This window comes from Peromyscus maniculatus, chromosome 7, assembly GCF_049852395.1.
Source record: "Peromyscus maniculatus bairdii isolate BWxNUB_F1_BW_parent chromosome 7, HU_Pman_BW_mat_3.1, whole genome shotgun sequence".
NCBI lineage: Eukaryota > Metazoa > Chordata > Mammalia > Rodentia > Cricetidae > Peromyscus > Peromyscus maniculatus.
The window spans coordinates 43907698-43919314 of record NC_134858.1 but is presented as its reverse complement, the minus strand read 5'-3'; the positions used below and the strand labels follow the sequence as shown (position 1 = coordinate 43919314).

Below are 11617 nucleotides of genomic sequence, written 5' to 3'. Positions count from 1 at the left end.
CAGTCCTCAGTAACACACACACAATGGCTCACACTTGGTGAGAAATTGCTCTATGCTTGGTGTTATGCTAAGTGCTACACACGGAGACTTCATTTCACCCTGGAAACCACACTGTCATCGAAATACAATTTGAGTCGATTTTAAAGATAAATAAACTGAGTCTCAGAGGGACTGACACACTGACCGTCAAGTTTGCACAATGAGCACATAGCAAATTATTGGTCTACCTGACCCCGAGCCTCTCTTCCATCCTGCCTCTTCATCCAAGTGAGTTTTCATCGGATGTGAGTGAATCTGCTTCCTTGACGTTGAATTGGGGGTCAGAACTCTTCTTCGATGGTCAGGGTTCTCTAGAGCAATAGAACCAATAGGACGATCACTCATGTTGAAATAGGATTTGTCAGGTTATCTTCTGAGTAGCCCAGCAATAGCTGTCTTACGAGACGAGGCTGAGGACTCAGGAGTGGTTCAGCCTGTAAGGCTGGATGCCTCCGAACTCCCAAGCTGGTGCCGACGATTGTCTGGAGGATTCCTAAAGAGCTGCTGGTCTTCCATCCACGATGGAAGCCCAGAAAAGCTTGTTCTAAGGTCAGCAAAGGAGTCAGCAGAGGGAGCAACGGGGTAGGTGAACTCACCAGTAAGAACAAAAGTCAAGCAATCTAGGCAGGGCCGGTTGTATGAGAGAAAACTAAGCAGACAAACAAATAAATATATGATTAAAATTTAATTAATTAATAGAAAAGCCAAGCAATCAAAAAGTGAAGCTGCCAGGAAGCACTTCCCACATCTAGGCTGAGTCTTCCCACATCAATTAAGATAATCAAGACATCCCCCTCCCAGACAGGCCCACAGGCCAACTCAGTGTAGACAAGCCTCATTGAGACTCTTCCCAGGTGGCCCTAAGTTGTGTCAAGTTGACAATAACACTAGCCGGAACAGCTGGTTTGTCTCTGCCTTAGCAAAAACGAGAGGCTGCTTTCAACAATGATGGTTCCCTGGGAGGGATCACTTCCCACCTAGTCCTCAGAGCATCCAGAGGCTCCCACATTGGCTTTTCGGATCCCGGCTTGCACCCTTGCAAGCCACCCTCTTTGCTACTGTCACCACGGCCTTTGTGAACACACATGTTCTTCCTCTGGTTAAATGTCCCGTATACCACTAGGTAAAGACACTCAACAACGCACCTCACTGCCCACTCCTGACAGACCTCAGCTTCCAGAGGCTGTCAGCCCAGGAAGCTGACAATAGTAGTTCCTATCACCAGGATCAGCTTCACACAGCTTGTTCCTCAGGCTTCTCTTTTCCTGTCCTAGAACCTTCTCGTCCTCCTATGCTCGGACCGTAGGGGGATCAGACCTGTGGAATGATGATGGCTTCTTAATTCTCTGCCACTCCATGTTCTTGTCTCCCTGCTAAGAGCCTCCCAACCTTCTCTCCCCATAGAAAGGTTCCTTCCAAGACATCATCTCTTTGAAGGCAGCTTTAACAGAGTCAGTGTCCACAACTTCATTCCCTTCCTATCCCAGAATTAAGAACATTTTCTCTGGGTTGCATAGAAGGAAGATCCATGGTGGTGGGGGTGGGGCATCACTACACCCACAGGACAGACTCAGATAGTGAAAGAGAGAGAGGAGATCAGGTATCCGAATTCTGCCATCACACTGTCTCTCAGAAACTTTAGGACAAATACCTGACCAGAGGCAATGTGGCAACAGTATTTCCAACAAGAAAGATTTGATGGCACCCGAGATGTCTTTATATTCACCTGGAATGCTTGCCTGTCTATCAAGTCAGCGCCAGTTATGAGCAGGACCAGTTATGAACCCAGGCCTGCACTAGCCCAGGATGGGGAGGGACACTGAGAGCAACACCAAACATGAAAGTGTGATTCCCACCTCAGGACCACACTACAAGCAAGTGAGGGATCACAGCTGACAAGAAGCAGCAAGGAATACAATGAGTGTTGTTCCAGGAAGGGAGGGGCCGCTGTGTCTCAAGGACCTGTGTGCTTGACCTGGGGTGTTCCTGGCAGGGAGTGTGGAGTGAAGAAGGGCTTCCACTGCAGCGAAGACATCTACCCTGTTGAACTCTGGACATACTCAGGCTGTTATTGTCAAGTCCATAGCTTTCTAACTGCCTTCAGCTGTGGTCTTATGCAGTCCCAGTGACCCAGACCGCACTAGGCTCCTCCCACCACAGCCCCCTAGGAGATTGTCAGCAGTCATCTTGAGTTGCAACTTGAGACTTGGTCTTTCTACAACCTCCCAACACAGCAAGAACAGAAAGGAAAGAAACACTCAGAATGACCTCAAGGAGGGAATGAAAGCAGGTATGAGGGTGCAGCAGGAGGTAAAGAAACAGGTTACACACACACACACACACAAACACACACACACACACACACACACACACACACTGATTTTCCGACACTTCAAGTACTTCATACATTTACCATCCAACATTTGAACTACACATTTTATCTGCTTGTTTGCTATCTCATTTCATTCTAAATCCTTTGAGAGTTGGACTTTTTTTTATTTTGACTTCTGTCTTCAGCATTTAGTACAACATCAGTGTCAATGGACAGACATCAATATATTGAGTGAATGAGTGAGTGAATGAATGAATGGGTAATTGAAAACAAACAGTGATGCAGCTGGCAGAAATAAAAGATTGAGAAGGAGCAGCAGATGCTGTCACAAGGAAGCTGATAAAAGAGAAACAGGTCTCATCTAGTTATGGTTTTGATATGAAATGTCTACAGATTAGTTGCTATTTGAGAAGCTGTGGAAACTTTGGGAAGTGGGACCTAGCTGGAGCAGGTCACCCAAAATGGAGATTATAATTGCCCCCCTTCCTGTCTCAAGCTTTCTACTTCCTTCCTGCAAAAAGGTGAAGAACAACCTCCACCACATGCTCCTATCACCATGATGTTTTGTCCAAACACACGAGGTCAAGGAACCATGAAGTGAAATCTCTCTTCCCCAAAGAAGTCCTTCCTCCCTGACATCAGGTAGTTTGGTCACAGCAATGAAAAGACACTAATACATATCTCAATAAGAAAAAGAACTTCAGAGAGGCCAAGGGCATCTAAAAAAGAACTCTGCTTAATAAGGAGATAAAGATAGTCATTGTCTTCCTCCCAACACCTCCTCCCTGATAAAGCTTCTGCTTCTGAACATCTTACCTGGGCAAGCAAGATTTAACCCTTGTATAGCTCTTGAGAGGTAACCCCCACCCCACATCACCAGCTAAATAAAACTGAGGCTCCCACAGCTCTGTGCCCCAAACACTGTTGATTGTCATCCTCATAGCTCTGGCAGGCAGGACTTGGAGTTCTGGCCTCTGTGTAGGCATCCACCTCCCTGCTGATTCTCGTGAGTGGCCTTCTATAAGCTGTAACCACGAGTCTCCGTTCTGTGAGTCCTTCTAGTGGATATTGAGTGTGAGTATCTTGGGGCTCTGGACAGCACTCTTCTTCTTCTTCTTCTTCTTCTTCTTCTTCTTCTTCTTCTTCTTCTTCTTCTTCTTCTTCTTCTTCTTCTTCTTCTTCTTCTTCTTCTTCATTGCTCCCACCTGCTCCCTCTTATCATATCGTTTTGAGTCTTAGCCTGGCTCCCTACATGTTCCCGTACACCTGCTCCTTGGACTGCTTTTAGATCCATGTTTACACTGCTCCAGAGTGGTGTGTAGTACTTGAGACATGCCTATGGCTAGTCATGGATCCTAAAGAACTCCAGTCCAGATTGTCACACCCTGTTCCTCTTTCTCCAGCAAAGGGGAGGTTATAGAATGACTTCTACCACATATTAAAAAAAAAAAAAAAACCCACTTGGTAGAAATAATAAAGACAATGAAGCCAAGGACTGACAAGTCAACCCTGTGATCTCAAAGTGTCCATTGCCTTGCATGCTCTAACATCGAGGCAGTGATAGAACTTTCTAGTGGATATGCTCTTTGGTATGCTTACAGAGAAGGCTGGGTGGACAGAGGTGGGAGCAGAACATCCTGGAAGACAGGCTGTGATTGAGAGACAAGACGCCAGCAGAGAGCTCAGATGCATGCCGAGTTAAGAGAACCCAGAATGCTATCTTCACAGCTCAGCTCTGGGTTTCCAGAACTTACTGGGGAAGGCTCTCCTTTCCTTCGTGCCAACTTCTCTCTTCCCTACCTGGCACCAGAGGGCCTAGCCTCCAAGTCACAATTATGAAAGCTACGTGAGGATGCTAATTGCTTTACTGACCTCCCTTCCAATAACAAGGGAATTGCTCTCCCTAATTAGCCCTGCCTCTGGTAGACCAGCAAAGCCAAATGTTTATTATGGGATGAATGCACTTACTGTAAATTTTGACATATGCTGTGGAAAGATGTTAGATAAATAAGACTTCAGAGGCACAGGTTGTTTAAATAATGAATACCTGCTGCTTTGGGTGATGAAGGTGGAGGGGAGTGAGGGAAACAAGAAACTAAGACCCTGGAACTGTGCTCTGAGCCTGGGAACAGACTCAGTTGTCAGGAGAGTAGTGGAGGAAGGCGAGCCGAGGATGGGCAGGAAGGCTGAAGGCAGAAAGTAGGCTGGTGCAATGTCTCACCCACCGTGAGTCCCTGAAGAAACACACCCACTCCACCCCCTTTTCCTCTCTTTCCTATCTGCAGTCTCCTGGGAAGCAATGACATGTTTTCTGAAATGCAATTAAAGGAAATAGCAGAAGAAAGTCTCTCTCTCTCTCTCTCTCTCTCTCTCTCTCTCTCTCTCTCTCTCTCTCTTTCACACACACACACACACACACACACACACACACACACACACACACACACCTTCATACATTGGGTCCCAAAGCTATCTCTGGACAGAGCTTGAGTTTATTCTGTCAGTCTTCTTCTCTGGGAGGAGAGTGAGTTCATGGGAGACTGACATATTGGGATTAAATTGCTAGCAACCCACAGAATCAGCTTAATGATCAAAGGAATTTATTTGGGGGTTGCCTCACAACCATGGGAGAGTTATCATAGGTTCCATCTGGGAAAACTGAGCTATGTCCCATGCTGAAGGCTTGGTCTGAGATCTTAGCATCCAAACCACGAGGTGGCCAAGAAAGAGCTGCATACATGCATCCCAGGTCTTAAGGGTCCCCAAGCAGCCACACCCCAGAGCATGTACCTCAAGGTCATAGACAGGTATAACTGTCATTAGGGGTGGTGCTTCAGGGTATGACTCAAACAGCTATCCACTACATCTCCCCCTCTTGTCTAAATAAGAAAGTTCTAACCTAATACAAACCTATATACACTAGCAATGATTATCAAGTGTTGTCCAGGAGAAATAACAGGTAATGACCTAAGTAAAATGGAACTACAACCAACAAGAACAACATCAAACAAGAGACACATACTAAAATCCAGAGATGCCCAGAACATAGGTAAATGGCACGTTAAAGAGATTATTCCAAAAGCTGTCCTATCCTGAAGAATCTGAATCTAGTACTTAGTATGTTCTAGCTAAGATACAAGAAGATTGTAACTGTAACTGTTAGTCTTCAATCCCATCAAAGACCTGAGAAGGAATATAATAACACCTGGGAAAATGAGAAATGCATGTAAGCAACTTCCAGAGAGAATAGACAGAGATAGCTGGCAACCTGGACCTGTCACCTGAAGTTTCTCAGCATTGTGGGGGCGTCCAATTTGGCTACAGTCCTGGAATATCTGACAGACCATTTTCAGAAGCAGGAGTTTTTAAAGACCATCTTACCCTGTTGATTGGGGGCATTATTAATCTTATGGGGATCCTGAGAAAATTAAGAATTGTAGTTAAATCTTGGCTGTAGCAGTTTGTGAGGATGGATCATCTCAGCCAATTGCTTTGAAGCTTATTTTGGATATTGGATCATCTGGGCCATGGCTGTCATCTGCTCCTGGCAGCACTAATTTACTTCAAAGAAGATGATGGACATCAAAGACACTCCATATGGAGTTTGCTTTCCTTATGGCCATTTTCTTTCTAGCCATTTGGGCAAGAAACTGTTCTTGCCTGGAGTGCTTCACAAAATGTTGTATCGACTGGACATTCAGGACCCATGGAAAAGTAGCTGCTAAATTTTGCCAAAACAAGGCAAGATAGTCTTCAGGTTCCTGCTTCAAAGAGGAGACTGACAGACATGCAGGACACAGGGAGAAACAATAGAGAGACTCTAGGCCTGTGGGCTGAAGATGGATGCCCCAACATTGCAGAGGAACTTTGGGTGACTGTCCAGGTAGCCAGCTGTCTCTGTCATTCTAGATTGTTGGAAGTTGTTTACAATTCTCTTCCTGTTTACTTAGATAATATTGAATCCTTCTGGGGTCTTTGATGTAGTTAAAGACTAGATAGTTATAATTACAATTTTCCTTGGTTATGATAAAAGATAAATTAGATATAAAACTTTAGATTCGCCGGGCGGTGGTGGCGCACGCCTTTAATCCCAGCACTTGGGAGGCAGAGCCAGGTGGATCTCTGTGAGTTCGAGGCCAGCCTGGTCTCCAAAGCGAGTTCCAGGAAAGGCACAAAGCTACACAGAGAAACCTTGTCTTGAAAAACAAAAAACAAAACAAACAAAAAAAAACTTTAGATTCACAAATTTAGGATAAACAATAAAGTATTTTCTTTAATTTTGCCAAATACAAATAGACTAGATATTATAACCATAATTCTTGCTTGATAACTGTTATATGTAGTTTTACTACATTAAAGCTAAAACCTTCCTTTTTAATTAGATAGAAAAGGGGAAGTGCTGGGGGATATCTTTCTGTACACTGTGAATATATGTTGTTCCCATTGGTTAATAAATAAGCTGCTTTAGCCTATGGCAAGACAGCTTAGAGGCAGGAGGGAAATCCAAGGAGAAAGACAGGAAAGAGAAAGATTAAATAGGAGAGACGCTAGACTGCCATTCTAGGAGCAACATGTAATGGGATGCAGGTAAAGCCACAGAGCATGTGGTGAGACACAGATTAATAGTTAGGGGTTGAGTTACACTATAAGAGCTAGCTAGCAAGAGGCCTGCCATAGGCCATACAGTTGATAATTAATATTAGGCCTCTGAATGATTATTTTATAAGTGGCTAAGGGACTGCAGGGGCCAGGGAGGACCAGGGGAACATAGGAAATTGAGGCTGGGCAGGACCTGAGAAAACTTAAGGCTACATTGACATCATACCTGCACTTCCAGGGATGGGCCAAGAAGTGCAGAGGAAGTCTTCCACCCAGTCATTTTGGTCAAGCTCAGGCAGGCTCTGAGGCATTGGAGGTGGAACAATGCTTGGTTTACAGTCTCACCTATCCCTTGCAGGCCTCAACCAGGGAGGGCAGGCCCCACACCTGGATCATAATAATCTCCAAACTCCATCCCTGGGGCTCAAGTCTGGAGAGCTGATCTACAGGCTGATCTCACAGATTGCTGTTTCTCTTAGTTCCTTGGGTTCATCTGATCAAGGAGACAGACACCCTTTCATCTCAGTGCACAGAATCTGTGAGCAGGTATCCATAGATATGAAGAAAGCTTCTTGGTTCCCACACAGCCTGGGGCCCTGTGGAGACCACACTTGCTTCAGACACAGGGTCCAGGCCGGGACTGCTGCTTGTCAAAGCTGCAGCTCCAACAACTCATCCTCTGCAAACTGGGAGGTCAAGGACCCCAACGTCTGCTTCTCTTCAGGACAGAACAGTCTATGCAAGCCTAAAGCTTCATTCTTTATAGGCAAAGGAGAATTTGTGTGCCTACAAACACCCCAGATACTCAACAGAGGCTTCTTCTCCCCCACAAACCTCTCAAGGACCTATGCTTCACAGTTCATCCCAGCATGGAAGAGACACAGCTGGAGCTGTTGTATGTTTGGGCCTAGAAATGATGCTGGAACTTATCGCAGCTCATTGCTCAGACCTGGGCACAGGACTTCACTTTAGTGTAAGGGGCTGACTACAAAGAGGAACATTTAGGTCACAGATCCAGAGCAAAATAGAAGCATTTAGCATGGACCTCAGCTCTCTCCCTTTCATAGATGTTCACAGCCTGGAGGGACCCATAGAGCATCAGATTCAGACAGTGTGGAGAAACTGAGACCAGGGAGGTTTGTTCTCAGCCTGTTTGCACAAGACTTACCCCACCCCCACCCGCCAGGCCCAAGCTCTGTGGAAGCACAGTCCTGACCCTCAGACCCACTTCCCTTCTTCCGCCTAGTGATTTCATTGTTGTTATCTAGTGCCTCTCATGGAGGGGCGTCCAAATGTCACTCTTTCTCTAGTCTCGCACCTCTATGGAGCCTCCTTTTATCTGTTTCCCTCCCTCGATAGCTTCTTGATGGTGAAGGGCTCTTTCTTTCTCCTCCTCTGACCTTTTCCGCTTCTCCATAGGACAATGCAACAGCCTGGCATGCTCCTGAAGGGAACTGGCTCTAGAAATTCCTATAATTGCTGCGTCCTTATTACCGGTCCATGAGGCCCCTGTTGGCCAGGGCCGTCCTTCCCACCACCCCATCACCACTCACTTGCCACAGATGGGCTGCTAACGAGGTGACCAATTAACAAGCGCTAAAGAACCCCAAAAAGGGCGCTTTCCACCCTGGCCTGATTCCCAGGCCCCTTTGTTCCTCCTTGAGAATCTGTCCTCTGTGACAAGGCCACAATGGGGACTGTTCCCAAGCCTGACCCTGTGAGAAACTGACCTACGCAAGCCCTGGTCACAAGACCCCGGTCCCTTTGCATCAGGAGCCCTGGGAGCAAAAGGGATTCCTGCATCTCAGGGTGACTGAGCACACCTCCCAACATTGCTGGCTGCGGACTGTGCGTTATGCAATCCCTAGGAAAACTTTCATTCACATTTGATTCTAACAAATTTGAGCTGAGAAATTCAGGTGTGTCTCAGGCATTCATTATTCATCTTAGCCCCTACTTAAGGACTCACAGGACCAGCACCCAAGGCTCTGGAGCACCTTCTTGGTGCTATATAACCTGATAGAGTTGGCTCTGCCGGCCAAGTTGGGAACCCTAAACCTCACATGTACCCCAGCCCTATTTCCCCCCATCACTCACACACACACACACACACACAGACACACACACATACACACACTTATACTCACATTTACACATGGTTGAGCCAGAAATTAAGCCTGTGTGACCTCTTCTAGAAGTGGAGTTTGGGGAGCATGAAATGTGGTTACAGGATGGTGCTGCCATACTGTGTCTGAGTAACTGTCTATGAAGACATGTTTACCTGCAGGCATGGCCTGAGCCAGGAGCTCAGATGGAATTCTCAAGAAGCAGCCTCCTTCTTTATTACCCACTTTATAGATTGTGCTATAATTTAGTCAGTGAAATGAAAGATCTCCAGGATACAGTATAACAAACTCCACAAAAAACTAGCACCCCAAGATGTACAATGTCTATAGCCCTTAAGACATCCTGAGTGTGGTGGCACACTCCTTTAATCCTAGCACTAAGAAGGTAGAGGCAGGCCGGGCGGTGATGTTACACACCCATAATCCCAGCACTCAGCAGGCAGAGGCTGGCGGATCTCTGTGAGTTCAAGGCCAGCCTGGGTTACAGAGTGAGTTCCAGAAAAGGCGCAAAACTACACAGAGAAACCCTGTCTTGAACCCCCCCCCCCAAAAAAAAAAGAAGGTAGAGGCAGGCAGACCTCCTGGTTCAAGGGCAGTCTAGTCTATAGCACTAGTTTCAGGACAGCCAGGGATACACAGGGAAGCCCTGTCTCACCCCTAACTCCCAAATTCCTCTGACTCTCCCACGGATAATAAGCCACTGTGCTGACTTCTGTCAGCATAAATCTGCCCTCCCTGTCTTGACTTCACATCAGTGGAATCTTGCTCTCACACAGCCAGTTTAATGTATATAACAGAGTTTTATTCTTTCACTACTGTGTATATTCCATTAATACCATTACATGAATAGAGCTCAAATCAGTGTTGATGAACACATAGGCCATGCTCAGTGTTGACAATTGTGAGCAAAGTGCCCTTAAGTAATTTTGTGTATATCTTTGGGCAAAAAATTCCTTTCTGTTGGACATGTATACTCCAGACTAGAGATGTTGGAAAATACAGATTGTATATACTTGGCCTCAGTGGTACCTGGAAGAGATTTCCTAGGGAGAATGGTTAAGAGCAGTGGCTGCTCTTAGGGAGGACCCAGGTTCAGTTCCCAGTACCCACATAGTGACGCACACTGTTTGTAGCTCCAGTTCCAGAGGGATCTGATGCCCTCTTTTGCCCACCGTGAGCAATTAATGCATGAGGTCCACATACATGCAGGCAGAACTCCCATACAAATAAAATAAAAAGCATAAATAAATATCTTTTAAAAGAATTTTTAAAAAACACTTTTCTCAGGGCATACTTTACTGACATCTCATAGTCTGACAATTATATTTTAAAAAATACTTCATTCTGGGCTGGAGAGATGGCTCAGAGGTTAAGAGCACTGGCTGTTCTTCCAGAGGTCCTGAGTTCAATTCCCAGCAACCACATGGTGGCTCACAACCATCTACAATGAGATATGGTGCCCTCTTCTGGAGGGCAGGCTGAACACTCACTGTATACATGATAAATAAATAAAATCTTTAAAAAAAAATACTTCATTCTTTTGGTGTGCGTGCATGAATGCAGTGCCAGTAGATGCCACAGGGAGGCACTGGATGCCCTAGAGCTGTAGTTTCAAGCAGTTGTGTGTGCGCGCTACCTGATTTGGGTACTGGGAACAAAACTCTGGTCCCCTACAAGAGCAGCAAGCACTCTTAATCACTCGGCCATCTCTCCAGCTCTCTGAACACTATAGCTCTTTTTCCTGTGGAGGAATTGCAACTGTCTTTCCCCTATGGTGCCTTTTGATTGCTTAAGGTTTGGTCACATGCTCGCCCTGGAAGGTGGTATTGGGAGGATGGAGGTGAAGCACCCAAAAAACGTTGGATGCAATAAGGAAGGTGTAACTCTTCAGAGAAAGTTAGGATACTGTTACCAAAAGAAGAGGGGATGGCTGGGGACCTCGCAGGCTTCCATCTCCAGCACCAGCATGACTATTGAACATCCATGGCACTACAAAGGTCTCAGGCTTTTTAGAGATCCCAGGCCACCTCTGGTACCCGAGCCACCACTGACAGGACACACAGCGACTGAGGTTCCTGGAGTTGCACACCACGTCTCATTTCAGCAGGTGTGCTTTCCAGTGAGATGCCGCTCCACTGGGGACTAATGACAGGGGCCAAAGGACCAGGGAGGCCGTGATTTCCAGTACACACCAGCCAGTCATTAGGAGCAGGAAATGGATTTTTGCTGGGTAATCAAAGTCAAATCCCTTGCTCTCCCCACCCTTGAGTGCCCTGTTCACCAGACCCCACCGAACACAAGGTGCCTTCTGCTCTCTGCTTTCCGAGTTCTGAACAAAGATAAGTCCAAGGCTGGCTCCCTGCCATTCCCTCTTCCCTCCCCGGGAGCCACCACACCCTCTTCCCCTGGGAACCCTGGGTCCTTCGGTGAGAAAGGTGGGGTATGTGGAAAGATGGGGACACGGGGGGTGAGGTCTTAGCAGGGAGGGCTTCACCTGGCATCTGAGTGCAGAAGGAATAGG

General features: G+C 46.4%; 1 long non-coding RNA gene across 1 annotated transcript in view; it reads right to left on the bottom strand.

Annotated features, from left to right (window-relative positions):
* Window positions 1-205: 205 nt before the first annotated feature.
* Window positions 206-11617, bottom strand: part of LOC121830828 (uncharacterized) — a 91322-nt gene continuing 79910 nt past the window's right edge. The window contains exon 3 of the long non-coding RNA XR_013052732.1: window positions 206-350. This is a non-coding gene — a long non-coding RNA (uncharacterized LOC121830828). The remainder of the gene's footprint in view (window positions 351-11617) is intronic.